At 38.0% G+C, this 23,295-nt stretch overlaps 1 protein-coding gene across 1 annotated transcript in view; it reads left to right on the top strand.

Annotated features, from left to right (window-relative positions):
- The first annotated feature begins 7,138 nt into the window (after nt 1-7,138).
- The window catches only part of LOC137006452 (kelch-like protein 29), a 472,167-nt gene continuing 456,010 nt past the window's right edge, over nt 7,139-23,295 (top strand). Inside the window, exon 1 of the mRNA XM_067367229.1 lies at nt 7,139-7,205. The gene's annotated coding sequence lies outside the window, so the exon portion shown is untranslated. The remainder of the gene's footprint in view (nt 7,206-23,295) is intronic.

Raw genomic sequence — 23,295 nt, 5'->3', positions numbered from 1 at the left:
CATGACAGGCAGAAATAGCCACCAGGTAGACCTTAATAGTGGAAAAAGACCTGCCTTTATCCATAAGGTCTTATAAGAAACACAAAATATCATAACTGAGCACTGATATGATGTGAGACCACACCCATCACACCACCCATCACACCTACAAACACTTGCCACTTACAACCATATAAGACCGTGTAGAAACGGCCCATTCTATGTAGTAGCATTCACATGTGGGGGAAGCCCTAACGTGTTTAAGTTTGTCCTCTCACGACCCAGGCCCAGAGAGCCACCCTGTCCGGGTGTGGGTGATAAATCTCTCTGTTCACTTGAGATAATAGATCTGTGCGGAGGAGCCACAGCTGGGCATATAACAGAGGGAATATCTCTGCCAGCCACGGTGCTTTGGGCCACCTGGGTGCTATCAGAATGAGAGAGAGACCCTTCTCTCTCACCCTGGCCAGTGTAGGAATTATCAGGTACAGGAGAGGAAAAGTATACAGCAGCACTTTAGGTCATGGGTGGGCCCAAGGGGCGCGTCCACATCCATTAGCGAGAAGAACATAGGACAATGGCTGTTTTCACGCGAGGCGAATAAACCAACTGTTGCCTGTCCGAATCTCATCCATATTATGCCCACTATCTGAGGGGGGAGTCACCAATTTCCGTAGAGTGGGTTCCCCCTCGATAGAAGGTCGCATGTAACGACATGTAACCACCTGCTCCACACCAAAAGATTGTGAGCTAGAGCATTGTAGCATCTGGACCAGACACACAATTATTCATTTTATTTAATTAATGATAAAATGACCCATTCAATAAAGACGGTCACTTGCTTGCTTCCTGAATGAATCAGTCATTTGAACAAATCGGTTGAATAATTGATTCACTCACTCATTCAGACAGTGACTTGCTGCCACCTACTGGCAGTTTAGTTTCATATTTAAGGTATATTTTAATTAAACAAAGTTAAAATTAGAAACAATTCCATATTTAAATTTTTAATTAAATTTATGTAGACAAATTGTAAATGCTGTGTAAATATATTAATGCCACTTCTCATTCTGTATTGCCACCTCTGTATTGCAAAGATGGATTTTGCTGATAATGATTTCATTTGATTGGTAACAGCCATAATGTATAGGCTACTAAGCCAATATTAATTTTTATTTCTACAGGTCTTAAAATGCCTTAAATTTGAATTTAAAAATGTGCAGCTACCATGAAAGAGAAAAACTAAATAAACAAAGCAAAAATTATTCAGACTGATGCAACCCCCCCCCCCCCCCCCCCAATTCTTTTGGCCACAATAACCGTGGTGTGAAAAATGTAATATCGTGACAGCCCTAAATTGAGATACTGGCAGAGTTTGCGAAAACTCACAGTAAGGCAGCTTGTAGATGTTCTGAGGAAGAGGAAGGAAATTGTTCAATGCCTCAGCTTGATATTGTGAATGAGTCTTTTGTTGATGCAGTGCAAGTTCCTTTGTATAAAAGCATCTGCTACATGCAAATTAAAATATAATGGCTGCATAAATACGTATCAGTTTGACTAATTTATTGTCAACCCAATAAAATGCCAGTTTAGAAATGCTGTTGGTATATGAAAAAAATTTATTGCCAATGTCATTAAGCTATTTTTAAGTGAATAATCAACAAACAAAAAAAGAAAGAGGTATGTTTAAATAAAACAGTGACTGGTTTCAGTTTTTTGTAAGGTCTAAATATTTTCTGATGGCATTTTTATTATCTATTACACAACACAATAAAGCCCATGGCAATGTGAGCCTGAAAAAAATATTTTTATGTTCTCCTGCACTTGCACATCATCCCCAGTAGATGCCAGTCATGTAATGGATGTGAATCTGAGGCGCTGCCAAGAGGGAAATCAATATTCAACTTATAATGTTTAATGTATATTTACCAAATATTTTATACAGCCATTCTCGTTTAATCTTTCACATAAATTGGCTGTGAGAAAAATGAAAAAAAAAAAAAAATAATAAATAATAATAATAATAATTATATATATATATATATATATATATATATATATATATATATATATATATATATATATATATATATATATTACATTATGATCATTTTCGGTTACATTTTGGTTACTGTATTGTATGAATAAGAGAAAGTATTTTTTAGATGTTGAAACTTTTCACCATTCAGTGCATGAATTTAATATATAAATACAAACCCGATTCCAAAAAAGTTGGGACACTGTACAAATTGTGACTAGCAATGATGTGGAAGTTTCAAATTTCAATATTTTAACCAGAATACAACATAGATGACATATCAAATGTTTAAACTGAGAAAATGTATCATTTTAAGGGAAAGATAAGTTTACTTTAAATTTCATGGCATCAACACATCTCAAAAAAGTTGGGACAAGGCCATGTTTACCATTGTGCGGCATCCCCTTTTATTTTTATAACAGTCTGCAAATGTCTGGGGACTGAGGAGACAAGTTGCTCAAGATTAGGGATAGGGATGTTGTCCCATTCTTGTTTAATACAGGCTTCTAGTTGCTCAACTGTCTTAGGTCTTCTTTGTCGCATCTTCCTCTTTATGATGCGCCAAATGTTTTCTATGGGTGAAAGGACTGCAGGCCGGCCATTTAAGTACCTGGATCCTTCTTCTACGCAGCCATGATGTTGTAATTGATGCAGTATGTGGTCTGGCATTGTCATGTTGAAAATGCAAAAAAAAAAGAGACAATGAAAGAGACAATGTCTGGATGGGAGCATATGTTGTTCATATGTTGATGGTGCCTTTCCAGATGTGTAAGCTGCCCATGCCACACGCACTCATGCAACCCCATACCATAAGAGATGCAGGCTTCTGAACTAAGTGCTGATAACAACTTGGGTTGTCCTTGTCCTCTTTAGTCCGGATGACATGGCGTCCCAGTTTTCCAAAAAGAACTTCAAATTTTGATTAGTCTGACCACAGAACAGTTTTCCACTTTGCCACAGTCCATTTTAAATGAGCCTTGGCCCAGAGAAAACACCTGCGCTTCTGGATCATGTTTAGATATGGCTTCTTTTTTGACCTATAGATTTTTAGCCGGCAACAGCGAATGGCACGGTGGATTGTGTTTACCGACAATGTTTTCTGTGTTGTGATTTTCCTGTATTCATGTATGTGATGCAGTGCCGTCTAAGGGCCCGAAGATCACGGGCATCCAGTATGTTTTTCCGGCCTTGACCCTTATGCACAGAGATTATTCCAGATTCTCTGAATTCACTGTAGATGATGATAACTTCAAACTCTTTGCAATTTTTCTCTGAGAAACTCCTTTCTGATATTGCTTCATTATTTTTCGCCGCAGCATTGGGGGAATTGTTGATCCTCTGCCCATCTTGACTTCTGAAAGACACTGCCACTCTGAGAGGCTCTTTTTATACCCATTCATGTTGCCAATTGACCTAATAAATTGCAAATTGGTCCTCCAGCTGTTCTTTATATGTACATTTAACTTTTCCAGCCTCTTATTGCTACCTGTCCCAACTTTTTTGGAATGTGTAGCTCTCATGAAATCCAAAATGAGCCAATATTTGGCATGACATTTAAAAATATCTCACTTTCAACATTTGATATGTTATCTATATTCTATTGTGAATAAAATATAAGTTTATGAGATTTGTAAATTATTGCATTCCTTTTTTATTTACAATTTGTACAGTTAAACAGCAGCATGATTACAATGTTTAAAAAAATGACAAGAATTCCCTTAATGTAATATACAGGACTGCAAAAAATAATATAAGGAATATACTACAAAAATCAGATCCTAAAATCTTATAAATGCTGATACCATTAATATATATATATATATATATATATATATATATATATATATATATATATATATATATATATATATATATATATATATATATATATAGTACAGTCCAAAAGTTTGGAACCACTAAGATTTTTAATGTTTTTAAAAGAAGTTTCGTCTGCTCACCAAGGCTACATTTATTTAATTAAAAATACAGTAAAAACAGTAATATTGTGAAATATTATTACAATTTAAAATAACTGTTTTCTATTTGAATATATTTCACAAAGTAATTTATTCCTGTGATGGCAAAGCTGAATTTTCAGCATCATTACTCTTGTCTTCAGTGTCACATGATCCTTCAGAAGATCTGCTGCTCAAGAAACATTTAATGTGTACAATTGTACAAAATATTTGTGTACAATTTTTTTTTCAGGATTATTTGATGAATAGAAAGTTCAAAAGAACAGTGTTTATCTAAAATCTAATCTTTTGTAACATTCTAAATGTCTTTACTGCCACTTTTGATTGATTTAATGCATTCTTGCTGAATAAAAGTATTCATTTCTTTAATTTCTTTTCAAAAAAATAAAAATAAAAATTCTTACTGACCCCAAACTTTTGAACGGTAGTGTATAATGCTACAGAAGCTTTGTATTTCAGATAAATGCTGTTCTTTTGAACTTTCTATTCATCAAGGAATCCTGAAAAAAAGTACACGACTGTTTTGACATTGAAAATAATCATAAATGTTTATTGAGCAGCAAATCAGCATATTAGAATGATTTCTGAAGGATCATGTGACACTGAAGACTGGAGTAACGATGCTGAAAATTCAGCTTTGCCATCACAGGAATAAATTACTTTGTCAAATATATTTAAATAGTACACAGTTATTTTAAATTGTAATAATATTTCACAATATTACTGTTTTTTACTGTATTTTTAATTAAATAAATGTAGCCTTGGTGAGCAGACGAAACTTCTTTTAAAAACATTAAAAATCTTAGTGGTTCCAAACTTTTGGTCTGTACTGTATATATATATATATATATATACTACCGGTCAAATGTTTTTGAACGGTAATATTTTTTAATGTTTTTAAAAGAAGTGTCTTCTGCTCACAAAGTCTTCATTTATTTGATCTAAAATACAGCAAAAACAGTTATATTGTGAAATATATTTACAATTGAAAATAAATTATAATTAAAAATAACAAACACACACGCACAGAAAGACACACTGTAAAAAATGACCGTGATTTTAACAGTAAAAGACTGTAAAAATGCTGCGGTGAAAAACTGTCAATTGGTTTACAGAAAGTTTCCGTACTATATATGGTGAATAACTGTAATAGATCTAACGGTACATTTAATGTAATTTTACAGTAAAATACAGCTAAATTCACAGTTTTTGGAAGTGAAAAATAACAATTCATTGTAAAATTTACAGTGAAAAACCGTAAATTGACATTCCCACAATTCCCTGTGTGACACTTCACATTTGATATATTTTCGTTGAAATAACTGTTTCTTCTTAGTTTTTCTCATTTTTTTCTAATCAGTTACGTACATTAGGGTTTTATGTTACATCTAATGTTGTTAAATTAATGTTTATTGCATTTTTAAAATTTCATGCATGTTACCATGATGGTGTTTAGTGTGTGTGTGAATGACACTGTGTGAACCTTCTATATGTTAATATTGTCCTCCTCAGCTTGTGGAAAAGCTGCTTGTGATTCATCATGTGACTCTTATCACCACTGTGTTTGGTGACTGTCAGTGTATTATAAAGGTACAAAACAGATATTAGCACTTCATTAGGTTGGTAAATTAACATTATATCAGTTAATGAAATACGTTATTTTACCGTAAATTTAACAGATTTATTTTTTTTACGTTGCTACTGTATTTTTTTACGGTAAAGTTCTGGCAACCACAGCTGCCGTTTTTTTACCGTACATTTTACTGGGATTTTTTTTTACAGTACATGCCAGTATTGTATCGTGCTCATGAGTATCCTCATTAGAGCAGCTTTGAATGAGTTAAATGAAGTCTTAAACGAAAGTAAAGAGTTGTGACAAAGTGGGACAAATGTGAGATCTGCATCATGTGCACCAGCGGCAGATCTTAAAGTGACAGCAGCCAATGCTGCCTGTCATTGAAGATAATCAAAGAACAAAGTTAACAGAGAAAATTACTCACTGCTCATGACTAAAGAACTTTTGTAGCTTTAATAAGGATTAATCTATTTTTAATTTAGGCTATAATTTATGCAGTGCAGAGTGTTTGATAACTTCATTCAATTTCTGTATATTTCCTAACTGTTAGACAGGTAGGAAGGACACAGGTAAATATGATTTATTATAGGTTTATCTGAGGATTGTTTTAAATTCATTTAAATTAAAAGTGGTTACATTTTTTGAAGCCTATAATAAATGTTAAAAGATTGATAGCTTTCAATTATACTGTAATGTTCAATGGCTATAATTCATGTTTAAAATTGGGGGAAAATATCAATTTCATCAGTAGCTGTATTAGTATCAGTGATACTGGCCTTCATTCATAAAAAGATGCCATTAAACAAGTATTTAAAATATACTGTCATTATGTTGTTTTTACATTAATTTGGAGATTAATTGTGAAAGTATTACATTATAAAATATTAAAAACAAAAGTGTTTTTAACTGTGATTAATCACGATTAATCACAGACAAAAATGATTGTTTTAATTGATTGACTTGATTTTAAATGGCCAACAAACGAGATTCAAAAAGAGACATAAAGTGAACAGTTTCACAGATAATGGACGCATTATATGCATACATATATATATATATATATATATATATATATATATATATATATATATATATATATATATATATATATATATATATATATATATAATTATTATTTTTAATTACGTAAACTTTACTTACTTTATGGAGTGCATTTAATTAATTATCTTTATAAATTATTATTATTTTTTAAATGTATTCATTTATTAATTTATTTATTTGTTCAAATAATTGATGAGCTTGCATTACAAAACTTTCATTTGTTCACTTTCATTGTTCATTTGCTGTTGAAACTTCATGCAGCTTCACCTTCTCTCTCTCTCTCTCTGTCTCGACAGGTGGCGCTGTGTGTTTAGTAATAATAGAGTTAAAGGGGAGGAGCAGAGAGAGTGTTACACATACAAGCACGCGCGCGCGTACCACAGGCTGTTGGTGCGCGCTGACTCTCCAAACGCTCACACACACACATAGACGTGCTGAATAGCTCAGCATCATCATCGTCCTCCTCCTCCTCATCTTCCCATCAGCGTGTACACGAGCGCTCAGCATCATCACTGACAGCAGCACGAGGGATTCTGTGATACAATGAAACAAACGCGCGCAGATCCATCTGAAGGTAAGACAGCTGGAGTTTAGATCATCATCATACTGGCTTTACAAACTACCGATACTGGAATTAACGAGCGATACATGAGTGTGATTTCTCCATGTGTGTTTCACGAGTGACTAATGTAACACCAACAAAGGCTGCTTTACTTCCCTCTACAGTCGCTATAGAATCTATAATACAGTTGCTCTGATCTATAGCTGATAGCGGCATGTTTTGGCTGGGCATTAGTGTTCTAAGCTGCTTTTGAGTCACTGAAGACACCAGTTTTCACTTTCTGAACAGTTACAAGTGTGAAACCATTTAAACTGCATTAATAATTGTTGCAATCAATATTTGTTTCTGACTTGCTGTGTTTTTTTATGTTGATTATATGAGTTACTGCTGACTAAATGACAGCTACTGTCATCGTTTGACTTTACATGGTAATATTAATGTTTTAATGTCACGTGGAAACTAAATTATTTATTTAAACAGTTAAGTCTGATTTGTCGTATTTGTGTGGATGTGTGGTAAAATGTCATATGCTGCTGAGAGTCGATATTAAACATTTATTTTTTTTAAATGTAGTCAGTAAATGGTTGACTTCTTTCCTGATGTGTTTCGTGCATGTTTTGCAGTATCATCGACTTGATAATTTAATAATTTAACAAATAGCCCTATACATAGTTTTTTTTTTTTTTTTTTTACTTGTCAACGTCTTTGATTGACGTCTTTAAATTATGAGTGACCGGTTGGACTGTTTGGCATTAAATTTATAGGTGCATGTCGATCATTTTTGGTGTTTTTAAATGTGTTAATTTCATAGGTAGAATCGTGATCAATACTGATTTGAAGAATATGAATTTGCTCAGCATTTCTGTCTGTTAAATCTAGCTGCTTTCTTTCCTGCATGTAATCAAGACAATAGTAATTGTGTGTAGCAGTGCTTATCTGATTCATTATGCTGAAATCTATTAATTGATTTGTCCAGGTGAAAAGCTCTGATTTACCTGGTTAGTTCATGTCTGTCAGGTGCTGTGATGATTTATTGATGCTGTAGACACACACACTTCAGTTCAGCAGTGTTTGACTGTGTTCAGATGGTGATTGACAGACCCGTTACCTTTGTGGCCGTCCGGTCATGGAGGTCAATGTAGGTCTCGTTTGCCATCAGAAAATGTCCCAGATCATTCAAACATAAGATTAAAAACATTAAAAAGTCATCATTGAATATTTGCTCAATTTTTTTCAGACAGCTTTCTATGCCACTAATTTCCTCTTAATGAAGTTAAAGCTTGTTCAACTAACACATTCAATCATGTCGCTTCACTACTGATATTTAGAGTCAAAAGTCCTATTACACAGACGAGTTTGGTCTGTATGACAAAACATTGGTTTATATGTGCAGCCTAATGTATTCAAGACCAAATGTACATATTCCACAAAGGGCTTAGACGTTTGTAAAATCACACAGATGGTTAAAATGTCTGTCAGACCTTCAGCTCTGTTGCGACTACACAGGCAGAATAGGAAAGATTAAATGGAGATCTGTCTTGGAAAGGACATTAATTGAGCATGTCTTCATGTTGACTCTAGTCTTTAGGTCTTTAGGCTTCACTAAGTGTTGGAGATCTTTAGATCGAGCCCAGATTTCACACAGAACAGAACTTCAGGCACATGAATGAGCCACTTCACACTCATCTGAAGTAGTCTGTTTTTTAAAAGGAATTCAGATGAGATGAGTGAATCTAACAAAACCTTTTGAAAAACTTTTTGAGACATATTTCACAACAAAATCACCAAAAATGCAATAAATAAAGCATAAATAAAGCTTTTGAGACCACCTGTCATAATAAAGACAAAACACAAATATTTTAGGAATCTGTTTAAAACTAAAAAAAAAAAAAAAAAAGTCATTTATTAGGCAAATAACAAAATTAAACAGCTAAAAAGTCTTTATTCACACATAATAACCGAAAATTTAATAACCTTGCTGGCATTGTTTTTGTACTTTTCCACAGTCTCTGTTGTTATTGACTTCCAAATAGTTTCTAGTTGTTCCCAAAGACTTGCTTTTGATGAAACGTTTGTGTGATCTATCTTTGAATTCATTAAAGCTACAATATGTAAGATTTTTGCAGTAAAATATCCAAAAACCACTAGGCCAGTGTTACGTCCACCTGGCACAAGGTGAAGCAACATAAGAAAAGGGGAGGCCACACATGGAACTCAATTTAACAAATAAACATTTAATAGAAAATAAGTCAAAGCAATAATACTACACCTCAAGAAAAAAAAAAGAAAAAAAAGAAAAACAATCTGGGACTGAAGAGGAAAAGATGAACAGCCACAGTCCAACTCCGCCATTCAACACTTGCACTTGACACAAGTGCAATCACCGGTAACGCACTACACCTGCTCCAGACATCACTCCAGAACATGTAACAACGCCACTTGGTGGAGAAACCCTGTAGGCCGTGACACCTTCCCTCTTAAAACAGAGGGCCCTAAAGGGAACTATGCAAACAAAAACTACAACAATAAAGTATACACACATTCGTGGCTCATGTACAAATGACACTTACCCCTTTTCTTCTCATCACCTACCCAAACTTCATCTTTCAGTATTCCCAGGCGCCTTGAAAATACTAAAACAGATAAAGCGAATATCAAGGGCAAATGACATTTTGCACATTTGGTTTTATTCATCCACCGGAGAACAGGACAACGCATCCGCCATAACATTGCCTCGCCCCTGAATATGGCGAATCTCCAAACTATACGGCTGTAATAATATAGCCCAAGAAGTCGTTGGTTAGGGCTTCGTAATGACTGTAAAAAAAGTGAGTGGATTATGGTCTGAAAAAACAACCACAGGCATTGAACCACCACCCACATACACATCGAAGTGCTGCACTGCCCACACCAAAGCCAATGTTTTTTTTTCGATTGTTGAATAATTTGATTGATATGAATTAAACTTCTTAGAAAAGTAACTAACTGGCCTATCAACCCCATTATCGTCCTTCTGCAATAGTACAGCTCCTGCACCAACCTGACTTGCGTCTACTTGGATCTGAAACACTCGATCCCACCGAGGCGTCACTAACACCGGAGCAGTGCTCAGCAGTTTTGCATTCACAACCGCAGCCTGACAACTTGGAGACCATTCAAACTTATTTTTAGCCTTTAACAGCTCAGTAAGTGGGGCAACTACAGTCGAGAGTTTGCACAAAAACCACAATAACCAATTATGCCTAGGAATCTCATTAGCTCCTTTTTAGTAGTAGGAGCGGGGAAACTATCGATCACTCGCACCTTTTCCCATACAGGACGCACTTCCCCCTGTCCCACCACTTTTCCCAAATAAGTCACCGTGGCTTTCACCAACTCACACTTTGCTAGATTTATAGTTAACTTGGCATCTACAAGACGAGCAAACAGAGCACGCAACCGACAACGCTGTTCCTCCCACATCTAACTATATACTACCATGTCATCTAGATACACTGCACATCCTTCCAATCCTGAGACCACTCGATTCATAAGGCGCTGGAAGGTAGCCGGAGCGTTTCGGAGACTGAAACTCATCATATTATAAGAATATAACCCAGAAGGGGTAATAAAAGCCAAGACTTCTTGTGCACAAGGAGTTAAAGGAACTTGATAATACCCCTTTAAAAGGTCGATTTTAGTTACAAACTTAGCTGACCCTACGGAGTCAACACAATCTTCCATCCGCGATAATAATACACTCAGATGTAGCGCTCTCGCCCTCAGTGCAATTGTACTTAGCATTGGAGGAGGAATCACTCACCCCTTAAACAACCGCCACCGACTTGACTTCAGCACCAGGGACAGCGTTTTCACGTGAGCGGCAGAAATACGGTTTCAACAGGTTCACGTGACAAAATTGGGTCTGGCGTCGAAACAATATAATTCTGATCCGTTACCCGCATCAGGCCCTGCAAATCTTGCCAAGAAAGATGATCCAGTAACAGGAAGCAAGAGTAAGACTTGATCGCCAGGACTAAATTCACGATGCTCGGACCGACGTTCAAACCAGGTCTTCATTTTCAACTGTGCTTTGACTAGATTTTCACGGCCCAGTTTACCTGCCAGATATAATCTACCTCAAAAAACAATAACATAATCCAAGATATTTACAGACATTTCAGTTTCGGTCACGTTATCCATTAGAAGTAAAAACGGGCCTCTTACCTTGTGACCAAACACCAGATCGTTAGGGCTAAAACCAAGGCTCTCCTGAACAACTTTGCGTGCAGCTAACATCAACCAAGGAAGCCCCTCTTCCCAGTCTTTATTCAGTTCATTACAGTACGCTCTCAAAAGTTGTTTTAACGTTTGATGAAAACGCAGTTTCACACGCAGTTGCTGCAAAACCTGATTAAACATACGAGAAGTAAAGTTGGTTCCTCTGTCAGTTTGGATAACTTTGGAATACCAAAAACAGAAATAAACTGAGACAGAGCTTTTACCACAGATTTGGTGGAAAGTGTTCGCAGGGGATAAGCAGCAGGCTAGCGAGTCGACTGACACATGACAGTCAATAAATAATTAGAACTTGCCTTCGACGGATTTAATGGCCCAACACAGTCAATGGTAAGATACTCAAAAGGATTGCTCACAGCAGGAATGGGAAACAACGGCGCTGGAGCCAAAACCTCATTTGGTTTACCTACCATTTGACAAGTGTGGCACGTCTTAATAAAACTTGCCACATCTCTTTTTAGTCGAGGCCAGAAAAAATAGCGCATTACACTATGGTATGTTTTTTTTTGACCCCTAAATACCCAGCTATATCCCCGTGAGCAGTTTTCAACACCAGCTCACGCAACCCATCCGGAATAACAATCTGAAATATGGGTTCACCCACAACACGATCGCTACAAGGCATCCACTTGTGGACTAAGACTCCGTTACTCAGGAAATAACCAGAAGCCATGCTTTCAATTTCTTGAGGGGACTTAACAGACGCAAACAATGTTGTCAACCCGGCGTCTTTTCCCTGAGCCAAAATTAGCTCATCATGGGAAATCGATGAAGGCAACACAGACAAGTTGACTGGATCAAAGGAAAGTTTTTCTATTTCACCATTATGCTGGTTTCCAGTACTCATGGCTCGAGTTACCACACAGGAAACAAAAACATCGGGAAAATCTTGTACACTCTTATCTGCCTCTGCAGACAAAGTTGGATTTGCTTTCACAACTGGAGGTATCACCCCACCCCACACATGATTTCCAGCCAAATTATTTCCTAAAATCTACACCTTCCATAGGTAATGAAGGTCGCAATGCAATTTCAACTTCCCCACGCGCCAATTCAGAATCCACCTGAATCCTATGCAAAGGAGCGCCAATTCAGAATCCAACTGAATCCTATGCAAAGGAGCGGAGAATATGTCTAACTCAATTCCTTGGATCAGAACACTATTCCCTGTACTAGTTTGAGGAGAAAAATTCAACTTCGAATCTAAAATAAAGGATTCAGAAGACCCTGTGTCACGCAGAATCCTTACGGGTACTTTAACTCCGGCGTGACCACCGCGTTTTTTTTCTAACCAGTGTGAAAGAGACTCAAAATACTCCATCAATGTTGCACATACAATTAAGAGCTATACACCATTTTAATCTGTGGAATATCTTCTTTTATTTGTGTACACTCAGAGTAAAAACAAAATGTTGTGCTTTTTGTAAAATAAAGAAAACTAACATGATGTGTGATCTCTTGTCTCCCTCTGAAGGAAGTCCAATCTGATAGTTCTCAGAAAATGAACTGTAACTTAGTGAATACTAATGACAAAAAAATTAGACTTGTGTCTAAACAAATGTTGAAATGTCAGGTTTTAAATCATGTAAGTCAAATCGAAAACAAAAATTCTGTCTTTATGTAATCTGTATGAAAAGAGAGCCATGTCAGAAGTCCGTGATTCAGCTCATTATCTGCTAATGCAGCCACGCCCACGGAGCCAGCGCTATTCAGAGGCAAATTCTGAGGCAATGCATGCATTCATCATCTCAATCGTGTATTTATTGTCTTGAAAAGTGTTTATCTGGATGTTAAAGCCATGGTTAGCGATCTCTGGAAGACATGCCGTTAGTTCCTGGTTCCTGTTCTTCTATACATTAATTTGTGAACTAAAGGTGCACTGAGCGCCCTCCAGCTGCAAGTATGAATTGAAAACAGTATCCAGCGTTCATAGTGATGACAATACATATTGAATAAAAATTACTCCTCTGTATAGAAAATTGACATAAACATATGAGAATCCATCAATATTTCTCCAGATGTACATGCTTTTAAGCTAAAAGTCTATATGAAATGCCATAGAGGTAACATAACTGTTCAGACACTTTGCATCACAGAAATGCATTATATTTTAAAGAACATAATAGAATACCATTATTTTAAATTGTAATAATATTTCACAGTATTGTTGTTTTGTCTGTATGTTTGATTTACATTATGATGAGCTTTGAGACATGATCACAGAGGGTTTTTTCACAGCCTACCTGACTGAAAGAGCTCATTATTTATGCAGGTCTTCTCAGGTGAGAATCACCATTATTCATGATGATTCACGCCTCCATGCATACTGTTTCTTGACCAAAGATGTTTTAGAAAATTTAAATCTCTCTATTGTTTTATATGAACAAGCAAGCAGCATAGTTTTTTTTTTTTTTTACCTCATTTTGAAGCAAAAACTCTAGTCTACAACCTCCAATACCCAGAAGTCCTGTGAACACAGATTTTATATATATATATATATATATATATATATATATATATATATATATATATATATATATATATATATATATATATTTTTTTTTTTTGGCTTTATTTCAGTGACTTAAGTTTTTTGTTTTTTCTATAACCACGCATAAACGTTATTCCTTCAAAAACACAAACATGTACATACATGTTCCTCACATATTATTGTTGCCTAGTTTGTGCTGAATACAGTGTCATGACACCTTTAACTGAACAGTTAACCAAAGAAACATACTCTGTGGTAATAGAAGGACTATAATCTGCCTGGGATCCTCCATACTTATCTGCATTTTTATTTTTCCCTCCATCAGAGATTCCCCCAACCCATGATGTTTCGTTAGGAATAAGAGCTGACGCAAGCCCAACAGTTTTAGTACTGGCCTTATACTTGCCTTTCAACACTGGGCATTCCTTCTTCCAGTGGCCCTTTTCCAGGCAATACCTGCAAGTGGAATTTGGATCTATTTTTCTATTAGGTCTATACTCTGCCTTTAACAACGTCGATTGTTTCTCAAAGTAACTATCAAAAAGATGATCTTTTTGATAAAAAACTGAATTTTTGTGAATCAACACCCACTCTTCAGCTAAAACTGCAGCTTCAGCCGCGGTTTTCACCTTTTGTTCATTTATGTACGTCGTTATCTGCTCAGGAATAATATTCTTAAACTGCTCCAAAATTATCAAGTCACAAAGACTCTCAAAAGAATTTATTCCTAACGAAGCACACCAATGATTAAAGTGGGTCATAAGCTCTCGAGCCACCTCAACATGAGTTTGCCTTTCTCCCTTTCTCCATCCCCTAAACCGCCGACGGTAAGCTTCAGGGACAAGTTCGTAAGCTTTTAAAACTGTGTCTTTTATGATCTTATAATCCTTTCGATCTGCTGCTGAGAGTGAAATAAATGCTTCTTGAGCTTTGCCTTCAAGAACGCTTTGAAGTTAAAGAGTTCGATCGGCATCATTCCAACCTCTATCATCTGCAACACTTTCAAACAGAGAGAAAAAAACGTCTAGATATTTTTCATTAAACCTAGGCAGCAGCTTAGTCATATTTGCAATATTTAATGCCCTATTTGAAACCAGTTGATCACCCGAGGAGTCAACACTAATACTCCCTATTTTCCCCTCGGCAATCAACTTTAAGCGTTCGGCTTCCTGAGCTAACTTAACCTCCTGAACTCTTTGCTCACTCTTAAATCTCTCAAAGTCCCTTTCATGCTCTCATTCTTGAATTCTAATTTTTTCCAGTTCTAACTGTCTGTCTTGATCGTGTTCCTTACTCTGCAGGTTCAAAATTTCGAACTGATGCCCAAACGTAAACCCGCCCTGTACTCCCGTCATAACAAGCGGCGTTGACTTTCCGTCTGGTGAAACCACTTCCTCTGATTGTGCATCTACAGTTGAAATCATCCTCTCTACTAATTTCTTTTACCAAATCTCAAAAAAGTTTAACTTTTATACCTTTTGTTACTGCTATCTCAAAATTAAAATGCTCAATTACCTTACACAATTGATCTTTTGAAAGACCATCTGTAACACGGTTAGTAGTTGTGGGAAGAAGGAGGCGGGAACCGGCGAACGTTCAACAAAACTTTGATTCAAAATAAACAAAGTTTATTTCCTCGCGGACGTCTGCCGGCCACACAAACATAATAAACTATAAGATAAAGTCCAGGCCTAGTCCTCTCTCGTCCTTCATTGTAGTCGCTCCTCCTTTTATGCTCCCGGAGCTCCTGGTCGCCATATACCCCCATCGCCCCTCGCAGGTCGGGGGGTACTCCCGAGACTGTGCACTACTCCCCCCGGGGCCTGTCTCGGCGGCCGCAGAACCTGGGGGTAAGGACAGACGAGACAAGAGAAAGGGGAGCAAGGGGAGCGACAGAACAAGAGAGGGGAGAGAGGAAAAAGAGGGAAAAAAAAATTCTTGGTCCGGTTCCCCGACACACTGCCGCTCGGTCCTCAGCCTGCCAAGAGGCTCTTCCTCGCGGTGCCACATGCGATGGCACTGGACGCTTGGTGGACGGCCCGATCCTCGACCGCCTCCAGTCCCCCGTCCCCTGCTCCTCCCCTTCATGGCGGACGGCAGCAGGCTCCGGCCCATGGTGGACGGCGGCGACTCCTCCGCTCCCTCCTGGACGGCAGCCACCCCACCTCGTCCCAGGAGCACGGCATCCGGGTCTCTGTCCCACCTTTCACTAGTCTCCAGTACCACCGCCTCGGGCAGCCTCTTGCGGTCTTCACTTCCGCGCTGCCCGAACTCCGCAGCACCGCGATCCCCCTCAGCAGCCAGGGCTCTACGACAGCATGTCCCTCCTTCCTCCCGGGTTTCGGCACCAATGTAACACGGTTAGTAGTTGTGGGAAGAAGGAGGCGGGAACCGGCGAACCTTCAACAAAACTTTAATTCAAAATAAACAAAGAACAAAACGAAAGCAATGCCGGCAGACCCTCGCGGACGTCTGCCGGCCACACAAACATAATAAAACATAAAATAAGTCAAGTCAAATTTATTTATATAGATTTGACTTGACTTGACTTAATTTATGTTTTATTATGTTTGTGTGGCCGGCAGACGTCCGCGAGGGTAAATAAAGTCCAGGCCTGGTCCTCTCTCATCCTTCACTGATGTCGCTCCTCCTTTTATGCCTCCGGAGCTCCTCCGTGAGAGACTCGCGCCGTTCCCTCACGGCTCTCGCCCGCCCTGCTCGTCACACCATCCAATTTCTCCACCGTTGGAGCAGCCAAAAAATGGAGCGCCATTTAATAGACAGATCCGTAGTTAACTGACAAGCCATGCAATATCGCGTTCAATGTCGACGGCGATTCATATCGATATTGAACGTGATATTGCGTGGCTTGTCAGTGAACTACGGCTCTGTCTATTAAATGGCGCTCCATTTGCAAGCCGGTGATGGCGATTTAGCGGTAATCAGGGAACCGGCTTTACTGATGAAATGCGCGTGACAAAAGCATTCGATATATCGCCTAGCCCTACTTCAGATACAACCATATATTTTCCCCTTAAAAATACAAACTAAGTGCCGTTGTCTCTACCTAATTTCCTGAGATCACAACCCAGACGAAAACAATGCACAAAGACCAGCGCAAGACAGATAGGACCACAATGCCAGAAGAAATTAAGAGCCGTCCCGTATCAACTAAATAAACTCAACCCTAGTCTTCAGTACGCCCACATGCAGCTCAATGGCTAATCCATCTACCCGCATCCGACGTACCAAAAACAACAAACTAAAACAAAAAATTAAAATAAACAGCGTCACCGCTCTTCCGCCTAACACGGGAGTTCACGTGGCTCCAACAATCTTATCAGTCTCATTAATACTTCTTGGCAATTATAGTAGAAATCTGTCTTACCTCTAGTCATGCACAATAGAAATCGACCCTGTCGAAGTCCAATACTTTAACTGCAGGACGTTGTTTTCCTCTCCAGCCCAAGAAAATTACCAAATCAGAAAACAAAAAAGAATAAATTTCAAATGTTCCATGTTGCCTTATCCCCAAGAATAATTTTAATCAACTTATTTCTTACCAAATAATCAAAACTCATCCAATTAACTCTCCCATAACTGTTACCAAATAGGCTTAACACAATTTGAGTACTTATATCCCAAATGTTTCCAACTATTTGTAAATTGTAAGAAAATCAGGATTTTAAGCAAGGAAGTCGCCTGTCAATGGCCTCATATCCGCTTCACCCTCGGTTTCTGGTTTTATTTTGTAGAAACCATGGAAACACTAAAGACGCTTAATATATTACATTTTTTATTAGAAAAGTGAACAACTCTTTGGTTACATTTATAGACAGAAAATGAATTATTGCTATATCAACACGTTTAGTCTTATTGTTTGTCTAGTTTTCTTGATTTTCCGAGAGTACCATGCTTTTACCATGCCTCAGAGAAAAACACTTTTGTCAAGTATTTAAGTAATACAACATTTTCTCCATCATACAATACATTTTAAAATTAATTGCATGCCATTTATCAACAAAAGCCACCCAGCATTTATTATGATATTCTAAAATCAATCTAGCTTACTACAGTGTGCAACAGGTGTCTGACAGCAGCTGCCAAGCAAACACACAGAGTAACGTTATAACATCATTTTCAACACAGCGCTGTTTATCATATTAGATACATTTGACTGTGTTACCTCATGCTTGACCAGAAGAAGCGGCGCCGGTGACTGCAGCATAATAAAAGTTTTGTTGCTCTCAAGCACATTCAAGTGTCACATTCGTCTCTCATTAGCAGTCAATCCAGCAACCTCGTTCAGCTCTGCTCTGCTTCATACTACAGTAACGTTAATAATCTCATCCATGAACATGATTTCTGCTCGAGTCCCATCCCTATTCTTTTCCACTGGCTGTGAGGTGAAGACAACATCTCCCAAGATTCCGTGCTCAGTCTCGGCATCATCAAGCTACGCCTTTGTTTTGAATAAGCGACCTTTAGCAGCGAAAAATTTACAAATTGTAGCTTTAAATACCAACAATAATTATATTTTAGTATTAGAAACAGTAGTCTGTATGTGACTAAATAGCTTACCCATACTGGTGTGGATTAACCATTAGAGAAACATAAAAAAATGATTTTGGTAATCAGCAATACTGTTAGATTAGGGCAGCTGTGGCACAAACTTTACATCGGGTTGTGGTCCAATAAATTTGATAAGTAGGAGAAATTGAGAATTAAATGTTTTTGTTGTTGTTTCAAATAGATATCACAATTATCTGATTCTAAACAGACAACTAAATAAAACAACACAATTTATTAGAGGTTCTGACAAAATATAAATTATTCAATAACTCGTTCATAAATACTTCACTTGTTTCATCACTGGATGAATCTGCATTTTTGATCGAATTTCTTCAATGACAAATATATTTTTTAAAAGTCAATTGTAATCAACAATGTAATCGATACAATCGTTACTTGAAGTGCCAAGTTACTTTCAAAAGGGGATCTGCTCTATTTTGATCGCTATTGGAGACATCAGTGTTTATATCTGAAATATAAACTTTTATCCCATTTTTTTCCTACCAAAATTAAAATGAAAAATCAAATGCTCAAATTATCAAATAATCCAATAATTAATGCAAACTCTCAAAACAGCTGCTCAAATAATAAATCAAATGCTCAAATGCAATTTCATTTTCTCATTCAGGGAAGCATGAACTGAACTGAAAAATAATTTGTATTTGATATTTAATTTTCATTATCAATCCAGTATAAACCTGTCATAATTAAATCTATAATTCAATGCTCAAATAATAAAACAACATCCCACGTTTTGACGTTTGTGGTGTCTATTTGAGCAATTGATTTGATGTTTGCAGTGTTGGTTTGAGCATTTGATTTATCAGTTGAGCATTTGTTTTATCATTTGAGCATTTAATATAGATTTAATTATGACACATTTATACTGGATTGATAATGAATGATTGATAATGTTTCATTTTAATTTTTGTAGGAAAAAAACTTCCATAGTGATCATTTGAATTACTGTAAGACAAATAACATGATGAAAAAGACTGTTTGTGAAGCTGTTTCATACCTATATATGACAACTGCTCTCTCTGGCTCTGCGACAATGCGAACGCAGATTTAAATGTTCCGGTATTATTTTGTCAAGTTTCAGCTATAAACACATACTATATGTTCACCTGTTCAACTTGGGAGCGTTGCAACAGACAAACTTGAAAGTGAAGCGGCCAGCTGGTTTGAGTGCGAAGCGGCCGGCTGGCTTGGGTGCGAAGCGGCCAGTTGGCTTGAGAGCGAAGTGGCTGGTGGTTGCTTAGGAATGCCAGCAGCTCGTACTGAAGTCATTGGTGGATCTGTCGCACTGCAACGCAATCCTCTCCGCTCCCTGGCTGATCTAGAGATGGCAGCAGGTCATTTTGGGACGGCAGCAGACTGCTCTGGGAAAACAGCGGGGACATGACGTGACTCTGGGCGATCAGCAGAAACATGGCATTGCTCAGGGCGATCAGCGGAGACGTGACGTTGCTCTGGACGACCAGCAGAGACGTGGCGTTGTGTTGTAGCAGCTGCCATTTTGTGTGCGCTGTCCGTAGCGGCCGCCATTTACATGGCTCAAAGGGATGTTGCATTCCTCCACGACCCCCACGGTGAAAGTCGAACCAACTGCGAGCAGGGCAAAGTCCAGGAATTCCATGAACGATCCTCGGGGACCATTGCTAAGTAAATAGGTTTTTAATGGTTCATTTAATCTGTAACCAAAGAAGTCAATGAGGGCATAGTCCGGCAGATCAGATAAATAAGCGACATCCAGGAACTTCTGAATATGATCCTTGAAGCTAGAGTTACCTTGGCGAAGGCCGACGAGACACCTTGCTGGGTCCATGCTGAAGCTGATAATGCTCGTAGACACTGCTGGATCTTTGTATGGCGTGAAGTATTCTCTATGAAGTGAGACTCAGGCAGAGGATCCAATTGCAGCGTTTTATTAAAGTTAGAGTAGTCGTACAGGCAGAGTCAATCAGGAGCAAACAGGAACAGCAAGGGACAGGCAGGGTCGTAGTCAGGGAACAGGCAGTAGATCAAAAGGCAGGCAGATATCGATCACAGTCCAGATAACAATACACAGGTCAAAGGCAGACGGCAGAGAATCATAAACCGGGAACAGGCAGGATGAGAAACAAGTAGGCAGACAAGATATAAAAGCTCGGAATTGCAACAACAGTGAGGTCCCTGAGGTCTGAAAACGCGTTTTGCAGGATTTTCTTCACATTGCAGCAAAACAGACTTAAAATACTCCATCATTTCTTGTCATAGAGACATAAGTAATATATCAATTGAAACTATAGAATGTCTTCTTTTATTTGTGTACACTCAGAGTAAAAACACAATGTTGTGCTTTTTGTAAAATAAAGAAAACTAACATGATGCATGATCTCTCCTCTCCCTCTGAACGAATTCCAATCTGATAGTTCTCAGAAAATGAACTGTAACTTATGAATACTAATGACAAAAAAAATGACACTTATGTCTAAAGAAACGTTGAAATGTCAGGTTTTAAATCATGCAAGTCAAATCGAAAACAAACATTCTGTGTTTATGTAATCTGTATGAAAAGAGAGCCATGTCAGAAGTCTGTGATTCAGCTCATTATCCGCTAAGGCGGCCACGCCCACGGAGCCAGCGCTATTCAGATGCAAATTCAGAGGCAATACATGCATACATCGTCTCAATCGTGTATTTATTGTCTTGAAAAGTGTTTATTTGGATGTTAAAGCCATGGTTAGCGATCTGTAGAAGACATGCCGTTAGTTCCTAGTTCCTTTTCTTCTTTATATGAATTTGTGGCCTAAAGGTGTACAGAGAGCGCCCTCCGGCTGCAAGTATGAATTTAAAAAAAACATTCCTGAAATGTCCTCTTCTTCTTTAGAATAATTTGTGGACTAAATGTGCACAGAGAGCGCCCTCCGGCTGCAAGTATGAGTTGAAAACACAGTATCCAGCACTCATATTGATGACAATAAATATTACTTCTCAGTATAGAAAATTGACATAAATATGTAAGAATCCATCAATATTTCTCCAAATGTGCAAAACTGGATTCGAACAAGCGCTTTAGACCATGCGCTTAGATTGTTAAAATAGGGTCCTTAGTGTTAAAGATTATTATGATTAGGAATCAAACCAAGGCAGTAGTTTAATTTATTTTTTGCACAGAGGATGTCCACACAGCTTAAGTTGTATTAAACTCTGAACATTCCTTTAATTTGTTCTGGAAGTGATTTGTCGTTGGTGATTTTTGTACTCTTTAAGAAGATGATGGGTGTGTTTCTTTGAATGGATTGTGTGTGATGGTGTCGTGGCTGAGATCTCACACTGGGGCTGCATCCAAAAACCTCGGCAGCTGACTTGCTGCCTCGCTGCCCTATCAGGCAATGACTTGTAAGGCAGCGTTTGTGCATGAAGGCACCTCACGAAACTGATTTTGGACAGACTTCTGAGGTAGCGTAACAGTTTAATGATCTACTGCAAAACAGCGCAAGCTTTGGTGAAAACCAAACAAATATTTAATTACTACAGTAGTAATTTCCTGGTAGAAATGACATCAAAAGTGGAAAATGTTGGTAAAAAAGGTACATTTACACACAAACTGACCAGCAAACGCAACTTTTGGACACCATCTTTATTTTTCTAGCTGAGCTGTCACAGAATATAAAGCGCAGGATTGTGGGATATCAAAGGCAGCAAACATCTATGCTGCCTTCAAAAGTCAATCAGATGAAGGTATCTCAGGAAACAGGAAGTGAAGCTAACTTTGGATTCGGACATGCCTTGATGCCTTCCTACCTTGAAATGTGTCCTCCAAAGGCAGCATTTTCCAGTTTTCGGACGCACCGTGGAATCCCTGCTGTGTGACTGTCTCAGAGGAGACAACTTAATTGGCGCATGTCAGCATGTATAGACGGAGATTACAGGGAAACCTGATGCATGTGCTGGGGAATACCGTGAGATCTGCACTTTCAGCAGTGCATCGTAATTTGAAAATTAGTTTGTTAATACAAAATTAGGAGTTTTAATATGATATTAATGCATGTTTATCATGGTGTGTGTAATATATATTGTGAGCTGGGCAGTATGACGATATATACCATTACCATGGTATAAAATGTCTATCGTTAAAATTTTTGCTATATCGTATATTCAGAGTGATGAAATGCATGAATGAGAATAAAAAGAGCGGGACGTGCTTGATGTTAAAAAGAGTTATAAGTGCAATATATCCTGAAAAGGAACTTGTGCTGAAAGGAACACTTCCAAAGTCCGCACAGAAAGCTGCCTCTTTCAGAATGTGATCGCAAATTTGGGATGTGCTCAATGTTAAAAAGTAGGGATGTCCAGATCCGATCACATGATCGGAAATCGGGCCCGATCATGTGGTTTCAGACTCGATCGGAATCGGACATTACCTCCCGATCAGGACTCGGATATATATGTATTAGGGGTGCAACGGTTCTCGGTAAAAAATCGAACCATACGGTTCTCCACTTACGGACCGCACTTGCACTGCGGTCCATCTCGAATGACGACGCATCTATTGGTTAATATGGTTTGTTTAAAATAGCAACGTGGAAAACAGACAGAGTTCCGATAATGTATGTTTAAGTCGATGGATGCACAAAACGTTACAACAACGATAATCAGAAAGCGTGGACAAAACAGTCATTCTTTGTAAACTGTTCACTGCGAGTGCCGTCTGCTCTAATGTCCAGTCATTTACGCCGTCATCAACCGTGTTGATAGCGTGCGAGCGCAGGTGAG

Source organism: Chanodichthys erythropterus, chromosome 18, assembly GCF_024489055.1.
Source record: "Chanodichthys erythropterus isolate Z2021 chromosome 18, ASM2448905v1, whole genome shotgun sequence".
Lineage (NCBI taxonomy): Eukaryota > Metazoa > Chordata > Actinopteri > Cypriniformes > Xenocyprididae > Chanodichthys > Chanodichthys erythropterus.
The sequence above is the reverse complement of the archived record's forward strand: the minus strand, read 5'-3'. Positions and strand labels throughout refer to the sequence as shown.